The following is a 14,452-nucleotide window of genomic DNA, read 5'->3' on the forward strand; positions in this document are numbered from 1 at the left end:
ATAGATCTTTGGCTGAAGATCATCCCCTCCAAGTTTGGTGGTCATACGCCATTCGGTTCCTAAGTTATGAGGGGGGGGGGGTCAAAAGAGCCCCCCCCCCCCGGTCCCAGGAATGCCAAAAAAGCCCGGTCTGGATAGGGTTAAAATAAAGCCTGGTAACACTTCCAAATAAGGGGCCATAATTAACAGTAAAGTAGCTACAACCTAATACTTAAGTAAGGGTTAATAATCGTTACTTAATGCCACATTAGACACATATTAATTGTTATTAATGCATATGCTGAACATTAGTAAGCTGTTACTTAACTATTAGATAACTATTATGTAAGGGTTAACGTTCGGCGAGAAGGTCGCTACCGTGGAATAGCAGCACGACAGAGAGAATCTTTAGACCCCGACGCGGAGCGGAGGGGTCTTGTTCTCTCTGAAGTGCTGCTATTCCACAAAGCGACCGACTCGCCGAAAGTTAACCCGCTTATTATATGGATATACTTAATGATTCACACATGCGGGGTCATTTCTTTAGACCTATTTAATGTTAAGATTGTTGCTGCGCAAAACAAAACAGTGCCGTTGTGGAACACCGCTAGGCAACAGCTAGGTAGGCTAGCCAGGACAACAGGTGTTGTCTATCACAGCAGCTGATTAGAGTGACAAAAGACCGGACCCCCTGCGGAGTGATATGAAACATTCGCTTTAGCCACTGACTTGTATACAAGCCAGTGGCTTTAGCAGTGAACGTCTTGTTGCCATTGACAGCGGTAGCCAGGACAACGGGTGCTGTCTATCACAGCAGCTGATTAGAGTCTTGATGAAAAGTCGCTTTAGCAGTGAAAAGTCTTGTTGCCATTGACAGCGGTCTGTTATAGACCAACCCGTCCGTTATCGAAAAAATAACAGACGTCCGAACGTTGGGGAGCCCCGTTGAAATGAATGGAGCATTCGACAGATGACGTCACAACCATATAATAACTTGTGATAAATAATACATAAATATTGGGGTTTGGGACCCTTATATTAGAGTTGGCTGAGGATAACTAATGGTTAATTAATAGATAGATATTGGTGTTTGGGACCCTTTTATTAGAGAGGAACACTCCTCGTGTTGGGTTGGACCCCCTTTTGCCTTCAGAACTGCCTTAATTGCCTGCAACCAGGGGCGGAGTGGCCCACCTTTTTCCACCGGGAGAATTTTCCCCTTGGCGGCCCTCTTTAAAAAAACAAAAACAAAAAAAAAACAAAGCGAACAACATGGTTTCCTAACCAAAAAGACAAAAGCCACGAAATCTGCAGTCGTACTACATGTGAACATTAGTGTTGTCAAAATATCAACCTGAATTGGAGAATTTAGCCTACGCCTTGATGAAATGCACAGCCAGTGGTGTAGTCTATGTAAAACGCAGGTATACGCACCCATTTAAAAAATTCAGGGATTACAGTATACCCACTTAAAATTGATTGATCCATTATTTACAATAGCACAAATATATACAGTACACATCAAAAAATGCTCAAATATACAGTATACCCACTTCAAAAAGTAGACTACACCACTGGAGCCATCATCACAGTCCAAAGCATTCATAGGCCTACTAGGTTAGGCTACATCACGCAACTGTTCCATGCAAATGTGCACTCCACTGTCATTTTGACTGTTTGAAATTGAAATATCATTTAAGGAAGACAGGATGAGCATGGGCACAAAGTTTTGAGTGTGGGGATTTTTAGAAGAGTAGGCTTACAAAATATAGTATAGTAGCCTATAGCTTACAAAAAGTCTGTCTACATTGTGCAATAAACCCACCATGCAGCAAATAAGCCAAACCTAGCTACTTCAAAGCACAACCATAAGTCAACAAAATGTATAACCAAACGGTGTAGGCCTACCTTAAAACGCTGTCTTCGTCGCAGCAAATGTCTTTGTTTCTTGCAATCACTCTACTTTAATCCACAGCTTAGCCTACACACCCAGCACTGGTCACATCAGAATCTTGTGCAGAGGTGGAAGAAGTACTGAAGTTGTGTACTTAAGTAAAAGTAGAAGTACCCTGCGAAAAAATTACTCAAGTGAAAGTAAAAGTTGTTTCCCAAAAACGTACTTAAGTAAAAGTCCTAAGTACTAACTTTTAAATGTACTTTTCAGTACAAAAGTACAAGTAGGCCTACTCACGCAATGGCTGTCTTTCTCCATGTCTACCTACTTGATCCAATAGGAAAAAGTGTCTGCAACGGTTTTCGGTTCTATTTGAACATGACTATGGAGTCCTGTTAATGTTTTTAAAAGTATATTTTCTGTCTGGGTGTCAATTTGGAAGAGGGGCTTGGTCCCGCCTCCCTGCCCGCAGCTGAGGCTACTGAAATATCCACGAAACACAACAGGAAAACCTAGGATAAATGTAACTAGTAACAAAGTCTTCTCCTAGAAATGTAAGGAGTAGAAAGTACAAGTAATTGTCAAAAAATGTAATTGAGTAAAAGTAAAAGTCTGCATTTTTATTTTTACTCAAGTAAGTACAAATTCCAGAAAAAACTACTTAAGTACAGTAACGAAGTAAAAATACTTAGTTACGTTCCACCTCTGATCTTGTGTGGTAATTATTTTGTTCCATTTCTTCAGACATAGGCTACATCCTAAATGTACCACATATAAATATATGTATGATAATAATATTATTTCGACTATAAGGAGATATACTGGTAGTTCTAACAAATCAAAACAAAACCCATTGCTTCTGTTAGGTGCAGTTCTCTTCCTTACCACTTGGTGGAGTCTGTTCGTAACCCAATTCAATAACCAGAGAGCAAGTGAATCTGGACTGGAAAGACTGTAAACTGTAACAGTCGTGTGGAAATCGGAAAATAAATCATAATTTATTAATATTTCCATCCTTTGGTAACCAATCTACATATCACAGGTTATTTAAATACTGAAAACGAAACTGTGTTACTAAGATCTTGTAAACTTCCGCGATCTACGGTGTATGAAAATTATCAGTAGAGAAGGGGTGTGGCTTATTTACTGTTTGACACCGTCAGTGAGGTATTGCCGTCTGGTATACGGTATAAATACTGGCTAGTCAGCTGGGTTGGAATATAGGGAAGCGGACATTGGGAAGTCAGTGCATGTATGTACAGTCTTGAAACTTCTGGGCCGGTTGAAAACTCAGTGCGGCCGCGATATTTCATTTCACGGCCGCGGCCCACCGGGACAAGTCCCCGATCTCCCGACGGCCACTCCGCGCCTGCCTGCAACAATACTCGGGCTGTGGCATTCCAACAAAGATTACATTACATTACATTGCACAGCATTTAGCAACATTTAGCCTTGACTTCCAAGGAGAACATTTAAGCAAGAACAGGGTAAGGCGCAGTGACCAGGTGAAAAGCACACACTTAAAGTGTACTTTTGATGACTATACATACTAGAAAGTGAACTTTTTTCAGCTATTTAAATTGAGTTTCATTGCACTATTAATGCGCTGGAGCACTACTAAAACAGTACTTCAGCACACTTGCAGCACACAGAGTATGCTAAATTGGCACCGCTTTTGTACAGCTTTAAGTGCATGATAAGCCTACTTTTGATAAGTGAAAGATGACTGGGTGTCAGTGGAGTGTCCACTCATTGTAAAAAATGGGGGGGGGGGGGCACACACACACACACAAACAAAAAAATAAATACGAAAAATTAACATCTGCCGTAGGCAACTTTGTGTGATGGCGTTTCTTTTTCTTTTATTGTGGTACAGAAAAGGCAGATCAGATGATTTGTCTATTAATATGACATTCCATTACATTTGCCAGGCTTTATAACCAAAGCGGCTTTCAAAGAAGACATCATCATAGCCAACATCACTAGCAAATACAAAGTGCACAAGAAATATACAGAACAACAAGTGCAGATGCAAGGAGGGGCTAATATCATAGCAAATAATACAGCTGGGAGGATGACAAGTGTAAAGGAAAAATAAATAAGAAAAATGACCATCTGCATGACGCAAACACATTCATGCTTTGCAATCACACACACACATACACACACGCATACACGCACGCATAAACCCAACCACCACCCCCCGTATGGAGAACCTATATTTTCTTCCTTTTTCTTCTATTTCTTTTCATCATCTTAATTTTCCCATCTTTTAACAAAAGCAAAATGTAACATACAATAACAGACAATAAAAGGATACAGAAAAAAAGGATGAAGACAGGAGAAAAAAAAATACAAAAAACAATGTGTCCCCCAACACTTCAAACCACATATTAACAACCCCCCCCCACCACACACACACGCACGCACGCTTTGTAAAATCACACACACGCACGCTTTGTAAATCACACACAGACACACACACACGCACGCTTTGTAATCACACACAGACACACACACACGCACGCTTTGTAATCACACACACACACACACACACACACACACACACACACACACACACACACACACACACACACACACACACACACACACACACACTCTTTGTAAACACACGCTCACTCTTTTTTTTTAATAAACCCAACCACCATCCCTCCTTATGGGGGACCTATATTTTCTTCCTTTTTCTTCCATTTCTTTACATTATATTAATGTTTCCATCTTTTAACAAAAGCAAAATGTAACGTACAATAGACAAAAAAAAGGATAAAGACAGGAGAAAAAATACAAAAAACAAATCAGTGACGCGCGCGCGTCGATGGAGGTAGTGTCTCTGATGTGAAGAGGCAGGGAGTTCTATCTCTTGGGCGCGTACATATCGAAGGCGGCTTCACCAATTTTCTTTTTTTGGAAGGGTAGGAATCCATAGCAGTGTGGCATCAGCGGATCTGAGAGCTCGGGCACGGGCATAAAAAGAGAGCATACCAGATGTAACAGGGAGGAAGACTATTTAATGCTTTGACACACACAAACACACACACACACAAAAATCACTCATTTTTTTTGGTAGACCCCCTACTGTTTTTTGTTTTTGCGGGCAAACAGACTGACATACGCACGGACGCACAGACATGGGCCCGGCCGGACGTAGGCACGGACGAATGCACAGACGGACGAATGGACAGATAGACGCACGCATGCACACACGGACGTGGGCACGCACACACGGACGGACAGCCAGCCGGACGGAGGCACAGACAGATGGAAGCACAGACGGACGCACGTCTGGCCAGACGTAGGCACAGACGGACTGACGCACGGACGGACGCACAGCCGGCTGGCCAGACGGACGCACAGACGGCCGGCCAGACGGACGCACAGCTGGCCGGACGGAGGCACAGACGTGGGCACAGACGGACGCACGGCCGGCCTGACGTAGGCATGGACGTGGGCACAGACGGACGCACGGCCGGCCAGACGTAGGCACGGACGTGGGCACAGACGGAAGCACGTCCGGCCAAACGTTGGCACGGACGCACAGACGGACGCACGGCCGGCCAGACGTAGGCACGGATGCAGAAACGGACTGACGCACGCACAGACGGACGCACAGCCGGCCAGACGGTGGCACGGATGTGGGCATAGACGAAAGCACGGTCGGCCAGACGTAGGCACGGACGGAAGCACGTCCGGCCAAACGTTGGCACGGACGCACAGACAGACTGACGCACGCACGGACGCACAGCCGGCCGGACGTGGGCACGGACGTGGGCAGAGACGGAAGCACAGACGGACGCACAGACGGACGCACAGACCGTCTGACGCACGGACGGACGGACGGACGGACGGACGGACGCACAGACCGACGCACAGACGTCTGACGCACGGACGGACGCACGGACGGACGCACTACCGGCCAGACGTAGGCACGGACGCAGAGACGGATGCACGCACAGCCGGCTGGACGGAGACACGGACCGACGGGCACAGGCACGAGGAGGGAAGAACAGAAACCATATTATAGTTACATGTGAGCAGCTGAGAAATACATGCAGTGCATTGCGCATTCTGTAAAAGACTAAAGCAATGCAACACTATTACATCTATTATATCTGAATTGAAAGTAGTTTACAAACAATGCGAGACTATGAGCATGTTTTTTATGCATAATTTGTATATATTTTTCTTACCCAGTGGTTCATGGAGTTCCTCTTGAACGTAGCAGGAGCGAAGGATCTGACAGGGTTCATTCCAGCTCCAGTGTAGAACATCTAAAACAAAGTGTTCAGAGTGGAGTATTAGCTTTAATGTAAATACAAGTGAGGAAGTGAGGATACTGTTGCGGTCTGGATATTTAGGTAAGAGCAGATTCACACACTGAGACAGTAAGGTCAAGCACAAGGAGTTTTTTTCTGAGAGCCGAGTAGTAGACGTTTCAGGGTTCTGCATCCATTGACGCATTCAGGCCGACTGAGAACCGTGCTGTAGCCTGCACCTACTCGCGAACCAGCCGTCGTGTTCACGCCACAGATATTACCGTTCGCGAACCGGAAAGTTGGTTCGCAATTCGAACCGCAAAATACTAGGTTTTTCTCTGCGAACCGTGACGACAGCGTGGCCATCAACAAGTTAATCTGTGTAACAGTCACGTGCGGAAATTGTTCAGAGCCCGGTATGAACACGGGAGGTTCACCGATGAGCACTTCAGTGCCAAACGTAACTGGTGCAGGCACCGGCACGGCTCCGTTCTGGTCGGCCTGAAAGCCCTACATCAGTGTGCAGGTGAGCACAGGCAGCAACCCTGAAACAACTGCTCTACTCTACTCTCGGAAAAAAGAACTCCTTTTGCTTACTTTTTTTACATTTCAAGGGTGAGCGCAGGTTGGTACACTGCTACCGAAATCCAGCTAAATGACAGTAAAGGAAATTCTTGTCTGAAGGTACATGTACTGTATGCTTATGTACAGGGGTGGAGCACAAAATTCCCCATGTTCAACCAGCTCTAATAGACCCCCTTTATATATTATTAACATGCTTGTGTGAAACAAAAATCTGACTTCCTTATACAGTGACACTAATAAGTATTTGATCCCTTTCTGGTGGTGTTGGTTTGTACACTGATGAAGACATGATCAGTCTATAACTTTAATCGTAGATGTATTCCAACACAGATGGACAGAATATCAAAAAGAAAGTCTGGAAAATAACTTCAAAGAATACATTTTAATTAATTTGTCTTCTTTGTATTTCATTGAGGGAATACGTAATTGACCCCTCTAGCCAAAGTAGGCTACTTGTTGGCAAACCCCTTGTTTTCTAGGGCAGAGATCAGACTTTTTTTTAGTAGATGACAGTGTTTGTGCAGAGAGTCCTAGTCTCAATCCACACACTTGTGCACTTCGCGCATTGCGTTTCAGTGCCTAGAGCGCTCACGCTGAAAATTTCGGTTGAGCCAGTGCACTGAAAGTGCCCGGATGATCCCCTAACGATGGCGGAAAAACGCATGCTTGAATGATGGACACTGCACGCACTAAACGATCACCATGTTGACAATGACACGGAGGAAAGGTGGCGTTCAGTTCATTAGAAGAGTTTGGTCAATAGTCTCCTAATTCTGTGAGTAATGTTTCTGAGACACCAACCTTTTCATGCCAACCCAAGTATTGTATGTGTGATTGTTGCCCTTTGGGGTGAAGGAAATGTAAATACAAGCAACAGACGCTGTGCATTGAAAACAGTAGCCAACTGATATTTTGGCGAGCTAATGCCATGCTCAGCCTTCACTTCCAGGGCACAGTGCATAGTGCTCATTTTTTTTCCACGACACTATGCACTGAAGACTTCAGTGCACTGTGCACTGATTGTCAGTTAGGGTGACCACTCGTCCCACGTAGCGCGTGCGTGTACAGCGTTTGAAGCGTTGGCGTGTGAGTGCACGTGCACGCCAGGGTCTGTCCCACATTGTCCCTCAGAAGCAAACCCCTTGTCCCCCCTTGGAATTATTAGCAGGTCGTCACCCTACTGTCAGAGCACTGACAAGTGCCTAGATTGAGACATTGGTTCTGTGTTGAAATTGCTGGTTTTCTCAGGGAAGTCAACAGGGGGTCAGCCATGGGCCCAGGGAGAGAAGGGGCCCCAAATTGAGTCCTCATTACATTGTACTGTATGTATGGGGGGGGGGGGAAGTGGTTATTCTAGCTCACCTGTTGTCCACTGGGTCCTCGAGCGCCTGGAAATCCAGTTTCCCCTCTTCTCTGGCTCTCCTTGGATACCCTTTAAGCATGCACACACACACCACCTCATCACCAATTGTTCTTAGTCCTATTGTCTTGAATTGGTCCATACTCTTCTTGCTCATACTTCACTGACAAACAAAATGGCTGCCTCCAGTTCACGGGGCACGTTCCAATATGCGACCTTGCGTCCTCCATTTGTGCTTGTGACCTCGTACCAGGAAGTAATGTCATGATGACATCACTGACAACAGTATTATATTTCAATATCTCGCAAAATCTCAATTGTAAAGTCATTTTCTCATTTGCAAAGTGGATGGTGAATGAAGAGTAGTCCCCCAAAAATTGTTGTGGTTAGGCTGACAGCTGGGAAACTTTATTCTTTTCTCCACAGAGGAGGGGCCAGGAGGCGGGACGAGAACACAAGCACAAGTGGAGGACGCAAGGTCACATATTGGAGCGCACCCACTGGGCCCATTTGTGATGGTGCATGCTACGCAAATCTGTGCAATTCACATGTGCACTGCGTAATCACAATGTATTGGCCCTCATTTATCAAAGCAGCGTACGACGAGAATCATGGGCACGTCATGCATACGTTCTTTTCCTACGAGCAGTTGGCATTTATCAAATCTCATCAGTCGTAGGATTTCATCTTTCCTGCGCTTACGCTCTCAGACGGTGTATGCCGTTTTCAAGTTGGACTTGAGATGACTATGATCACCAACTTGAGCAGCAGTTGTAGCGCAACAAATCATTATCGTAAATATATGGCCTAGATAATTACAAAACATTTTTACATTGTCTATTTTGGCTATAAGCCAACTTCTACCTGTTTGAATTGGTGCACCCTTCCTGGGAGCGGTGCGTTAATTTGGCATAGGCCAAGAAGAACTGCAAGAGACATCTAATTTGTGATTTGACGTGATGTGTGAATAATTGTGCAATATACAGCCGCATATTGGAATGTGCCTTCAGTCATGGGATCAAAGGGGGCCCACGTTCTTTTTAACAGCTGGGAGTTCAGGCGCACATCAATCAATACATAGCCTACAAAATTTCCCGGTAGAGTTTCGCCGTTTCGCACGACTATCCGAATACACACCTGACGCGTGTGTGTCCGATAACACTTTATAGTCGTCTATTTAGGTGGCAAAAGGGATATCCACTCCACTCCAAACAACTGGATCGCAGGAGAGAAGCAGGGCGCAAATGAGCGCGAGAGGGACAGCGCACTGGACATGTAAAACGCTCCTTCCCCAACAAATGGTTTGGGCACTGTTTGTTGGCCAGTTTCACGTAGGACCCTTTTCTTGACCTCGTTTACAAAAAGGTTTATTGTTTTTAGAAAAAAATACAATATAATAATATAGATATACAAATATCTTCATTATGTGTAGCCTACTGTAGTCAATCAAACATTTCATTGTAACTATATGGAAATCAATCTCTTGGCCTAAGCTTACCCCTTCCATATTGAGAACCTAAACACTGTTGACTACTGCTGTTGATTAGGCCTATTTACACATGTTATTTTGTTGTCTACCTCGCGTAAAGCCTAATTTCAAGCTGTCAATCACCCACAAACGTAGATGTTTTAGCCGGTTTGCGTCTCTCCATGTCGCAAACTCAGGGGTGCGGTCTCCTTCCCGCTGTTGTAGAGAAGGCGTGATTATTCTAATTACGATGGTTTTCAGACACTGGATTTATCAACAGCCGCTCGCTCTTACGATGTGATTGGAGAGTTACACATGTTTAGTAAATCTCACTTGAGCTTCGTCGTACGACGAGATCTGCGCTCATTTCTGCGATGGTTTCTACGTAAGTTTGATAATGATAAATGAGGGCCAATGTATTCAAAATTTCTTATTTTGTGAGCTGCACAGATTCGCGTAGAATTCGCCATAGACCATCACGAACGTGCCAATTGACACAAACAGAATGGCCATCCCTACCTGTTGTCCTGCGGGTCCATCTTCTCCTTTGGCTCCCTATGCGCCTTTAGGCCCTTGATCAGCCTGGGGGCGAGATGGGGATTAATTGGACAACAGAAAAATCTCCAAAGTTAGTTAGAAAGAAAATCTCTTCACCAAGACACTCTAAAATATTGCTAACATCTGGAATAGACAGAGTTAGAGATAGACCGATCACCCCCCCCCAACCACACACATGAGCATTATTAATACATGTTTTAAGTTAAAAAAAAAAAAGTCCACTTCTATTAAATATTTTTGTGCATTCTGTGATGTAGCTAAGGCTCTTGCACCCTGCTGACACAATATTATAGACAGGTATAACAATATCCTACGCTTGTTGCATTACAAGTTAAATAAACATAGTGAAAATATACAGCAAAGGGAAAGGTACAGAAAATACAGATACAGAAACTTTTTCAAGGACATGATTTATGAATGGATTACAGATTTCTCTGGAACATTAAAAGCTGTGTGTGGGTGTGTACAGTATATACTGTACGTGTGTACAGTGCAACTCATCAGTCCCTGCTTGTCACACATTATTCAGTGTGTGTGTGTGTACGAATGTGTGCGTGTATACTAACTGCAGGGCCTGGTCATTCGCCTGGTTCCAGTGGTCCAGTGTCGCCTACACTCCTGACGAAGCCCTGAAGTCACAGAGACAGACAGACAGACACAGACACACACACACAATGAATAGTGTGCTGCAGATGGCATCACCCAAGAAGGACTGACGATGGCATGAAACACTAAATGGCATCAAGAGGTACAGGTACTAGAATGGTATTAGAAAAAATAGATGGCAAATTAGTTTGTTCCATCAGTGACAAGTCAGATTTCCACAGGAAGATGTTGTACAGTACTGAAATAAATACAATCCAATAATGCCACAGCACCAAGGCTTAATTTCATATTAGGTCTGATTAAGGGCCATCAAAATAATAAAAGATCGATGAAAGCCCTGGTGTTGCGGACTTTATTTATTATTTTGAGTGTATGCATTAGTCCAGCATTTGGGCTGGTTTTAAGTGTGTGTGTATGTTTTTCACATGTTTCAGGTCTTGATTACACGTACATATGCAGATATTTTTTAAAGCAATTATTTATTTTATCTTCTTACATACACTACCGTTCAAAAGTTTGGGGTCACCTTCACTTTTCTTGTTATCTGTTTGCAATTCAAGTCGCAAACATCTTTTGAATAGCTTGAAATGGAATAATGGAAAGTACTGAACAGCCACAGGTGAAAAAAGGTTTGGTTACCCATGAAATTGGTTAAACTGGACAGAAGAGTGAAATCTAACCAAGCTTTTTCACCCATTTATTACATAGAAATACGTGTTTTAGTCCATTTTTCTACAGACATTTCTTTGGTTTATCAGAGAATGCATGGAACTATTGGAAAGCTCAGTGTCTGCCCTTTCCAATTATAACCATTTGGAAACTCCAGCTCCCATTGTCATTGTGACACAGCACTCCACAGCACACAAGTGAACACTGCACACTGCACACAACGAAATTGCATTTTATGCCTCACCTGTGCAAGGGGGCAGCCCTCAGTGGCGCCCCATGGGGAGCAGTGCGGTGGGACGGTACCATGCTCAGGGTACCTCAGTCATGGAGGAGGATGGGGGAGAGCACTGGTTGATTACTCCCCCCACCTACCTGGCGGGTCGGGAGTCGAACCGGCAACCTCTGGGATGCAAGTCTGACACCCTAACCGCTCACCCATGGCTGCCCAATGGTAGGTGTATGACATTTGTTGAGTTGCCACCTCGTCCACAAATTCAAGTCAAAGTAGCTGCATGATTTTCTAGCCATCAGAATGAACCTACTTATGAATGCACGATCCATTGTCTCAGCGATGTTTTAGTGTGCAAGCCAGTGCCATACATTGTTGGAAAGTGTAGATTTTCCTCTTTCAAATAATGTGTATATCATCCGGCATTGTATGAATTGACAGTACCAGACATCAACTTTTGCATGCATGGGGCTCATAGAACTCGTGGGCAATTCTGGACCTCATCTCATCCAGGGAATGAATCTGTAGAACCGCAACTGGCTGTTATTAATGCCAAAGGAGTCTACACTTTGATGAGTACACCAGACTAGACACTACCTTAGTAAAGGTACACTTTTGATTAGTCAAAAGTTAGTGATACATTTTGGTTTGTCTATACAAGTAAATCCATTCAACAGTTACTTTTTCCAATATCAAATTGCTTATTTGTTGCATGCATTATTTTCAAGGAACAATTACTCTATACACTGATTTCATACCAGAACTGAAATTGAAAAGGAATAAGCTTAACTGTCAGGAAGAAGCATTGTGGGAGGAAAATGTGGTGACCCCAAACTTTTGACCGGTAGTGTATATTAACAGTACAGTATGCCGATCAAATGAAACACACCCTACTGACAGGTGTACCTTAGAAATCTCCACTAAAACTCTGAAGCTCTGTTCATGTGCAAAAAAGAGACAAATGCGTTCCAAAAATATCAATATACGTGTAAACAACAGGGTCTTACTGCATGTTGTGTACCCACCCTCTCTTCTGTGCATCCAGGAGATCATGGCAGTCCCACCTCCCTTCTGAGATCCGGTGTGCACGCACATGCTGCAGCAGTAAACCATGTCTGTGGGTCTAGGAGGTCCTGGTAGTCCCATCACCCCTGGAGGCCCGGCGTGGCACTGCCCCCATTCCCCTCCCGACACTCAGGAATCCCTCAGCCGGTTTCCATGTCGATGCAACTGCCCCGACCAGCCTTCCCAGATGGCCGAAGCACCCTTCGCCCAATGGTTCTTGGACCACTGCTACTGTTGGCAGTGAAGCCTGAGATTGGTGATCCAGGTTCTCTCTGAACATTGCAGACATCATCAGGCCAGTCCCGAAGACTGGAACTGAAAGCACAACAGTGCACAGTTCCTTCAGTGGTCAACAAAGCCAGTACAAGACCCTGCGTTACAAGCAAGAGACAGTGTCACTAATGCAGAGGAAAACGTTCACTGCAGTACTCATACTCAAAGTCGACTGAAGGCACAACACCCAATTGCAGTCCGGGACAACGCACAGTCCAAGTCCAGAACTCCTCCACCCACAGTAGCAGCAGTCCAAGATCTATTGGACGAAAGACACTTCAGCAGTCCAAGGCAGCTGATCAGGACAGTTTCTAGACATGGAGAGCAGCTAAAGGGATCCTAAATGTCAAGAGAGGATATGAAGGGGGAGGCAGAATCTTCATCTGAACCATTTTTGGAAGCTTTTTTGTCCTTTTTTCCCCTTCAAGCTTTTTTTTCTTCTTTTCTTCAAGCTTTATCCTCCAGGCCCCCAGGTGAAGTGTCTTCTCTCTGTTGGGTTGTGGTGTGAGTAGAGTCTTTGAGTCTTGGTCACTGGCAGCAGAAGGCTGTACACGGGTCAACGGCGTCATGCACTCTTTAGATGGTGGTCCACTGCGGCTCACTGGTACAGCGGTGATGCATTGGCACTCGGCAGTTTCCAATAGTGAATTGGTTTTCCACTCTGGCGGTTATTCACTGTAGAAGTTTCTCACCGTCAAGTCTATGTCAGCACTAGGTTTCCACACTTGAAAGAGAAGGACTGTACACGGACATAGGATTCCACTCGTCTTGTCTTTTTTGTTGAGGTCACTGACGTTGATGTTTTGAAGAAGTGGTAACAGATGGAGTAATTGTAGAACAGCAGACCAGAAACCTTTAAACATATAAACACAAAATAAAAGAATTAAATACACTGCATTTAAAAATTCACACACCCACACGGAGAGGGATAGGCCTACGTCACTACATCACCTGCAATACAGACACTTTCCAAGCTACTGCGCATAGCCAGAGATACTGTTGCTAGAGGCCTACACCAAAGATTCTCTATTCTAAAACATGAGGTCAACCAGGCGAAGTTACAGCAGCGCTCATAATGAATGGTTGTATGGACGTAGGTCTATCCTCACGTTTCCGCACTGCTGGCACACAATCTTTTGGCTACATACCTCATACAGAGAACCTAAGGTCCAGGCTACCCTGCAGTACAAACAAAGCAATTTGAAACCATTTGAAACGAAATGCCACCTGTGCCAGGACTCACTAGTTTCACACCGTCTTGGCCCGGATGGACGGGATTTGGGTTGTGCGTATAGCCTACTCGTGCACTAGAGCTGAGATCGGTGGCATCATGCAAGAGGGTGTTTTTTATTAGTTTATTATATATTATTTATCATAATATTTTGTCCACATATAAAAACATTAGCCTACTTTAAATCTCAAACACCATGGTTCTAATATGCCTCGTTTTCAATAACTGGACTACCAGTAAAGCAATGACACACTGCTAGAA

At 44.4% G+C, this 14,452-nt stretch overlaps 1 long non-coding RNA gene across 1 annotated transcript; it reads right to left on the reverse strand.

The window, feature by feature from the left end:
* Positions 1-10,081: 10,081 nt before the first annotated feature.
* LOC134460016 (uncharacterized) lies at positions 10,082-12,696 on the reverse strand. The gene is made up of 3 exons (XR_010036949.1): positions 12,648-12,696; positions 10,685-10,747; positions 10,082-10,142 (listed from the first exon to the last, which is right to left on the reverse strand). It is a non-coding gene; the product is annotated as an uncharacterized LOC134460016 (long non-coding RNA).
* Positions 12,697-14,452: the final 1,756 nt, after the last annotated feature.

The sequence above is a fragment of the Engraulis encrasicolus genome, chromosome 12 (genome assembly GCF_034702125.1).
Source record: "Engraulis encrasicolus isolate BLACKSEA-1 chromosome 12, IST_EnEncr_1.0, whole genome shotgun sequence".
In the NCBI taxonomy this organism is placed as follows: Eukaryota; Metazoa; Chordata; class Actinopteri; order Clupeiformes; family Engraulidae; genus Engraulis; species Engraulis encrasicolus.